The sequence below is a fragment of the Trachymyrmex cornetzi genome, unplaced genomic scaffold (assembly GCF_001594075.2).
Source record: "Trachymyrmex cornetzi isolate Tcor2-1 unplaced genomic scaffold, Tcor1.1 scaffold112, whole genome shotgun sequence".
Taxonomy (NCBI): Eukaryota; Metazoa; Arthropoda; class Insecta; order Hymenoptera; family Formicidae; genus Trachymyrmex; species Trachymyrmex cornetzi.
The window spans coordinates 7,277-8,186 of NW_017295676.1; positions in this window are offsets into that span (position 1 = coordinate 7,277).

Here is a 910-nt window from a genome sequence, read left to right on the forward strand (position 1 = left end):
CCGGAGAGAGAGGGCGCCGGTGGGCCGGGGCCAGCATCGGCCGACCCCGGAGCGTCGGGAGAAGCACGCGGGGACTGGGTGCGCGAGGCCAAACGCCTTCAAGCGTTGTACAGGGCGAACCGGCGCAAAGCAGTGCGAGAAGTACTCCAGGGACCGGCCGATCGGTGCGAAGTACCGAAACGCCGGGTCCAGGATTACTTTGAGCAATTGTACAGCTGCCCTGGCCAACGTGGGCGTGGAAGCCGAGCGCCCTGACCCCCCGAGTTCGCAAGAGGTGTCCGCGGTCCTGGGTCCGCTCGCGGAGCGAGAGGTGGACCGTCGGCTCCGGCGTATGAATAACTCTGCGCCGGGTCCCGACGGTGTATCCTATCGTGACCTCCGCGGGGCGGATCCGGGAGCGCGGCTCCTCACAGCAATTTATAACATCTGCTTGCGGCTCGAGGCAGTCCCCGCGTCCTGGAAGACCTCCAACACAGTCTTGATATTCAAGAAAGGAGACCGCAATGTGTTGGAGAACTGGCGCCCTCTCGCTTTGGGGGACACTATCCCCAAACTCTTCGCCGCGCTCTTGGCCGACCGACTGACCGACTGGGCGGTCACTCACGGGAAGCTCTGCTCCGTGAGGAAGGGCTTCTTGCGGGACGAGGGGTGCTACGAGCACAACTTCGTCCTGCAGGAAATCCTGACGCACGCCAAGCGAACCAAGCGCCAAGCGGTGGTCGCGTGGCTGGACCTATCCAACGCGTTTGGATCGATCCCGCACGCGACTATCCGTAAGGCGCTTCTAAGATCCGCGGTGCCACGTTGTCTCATAGCGATATGGGACTCCATGTTGACATCCATGATGGTTGCACGACGAGGGTGCGAACTGCCGAGGGTCACACAGCACCCATCCCCATCCGGTCGGGCG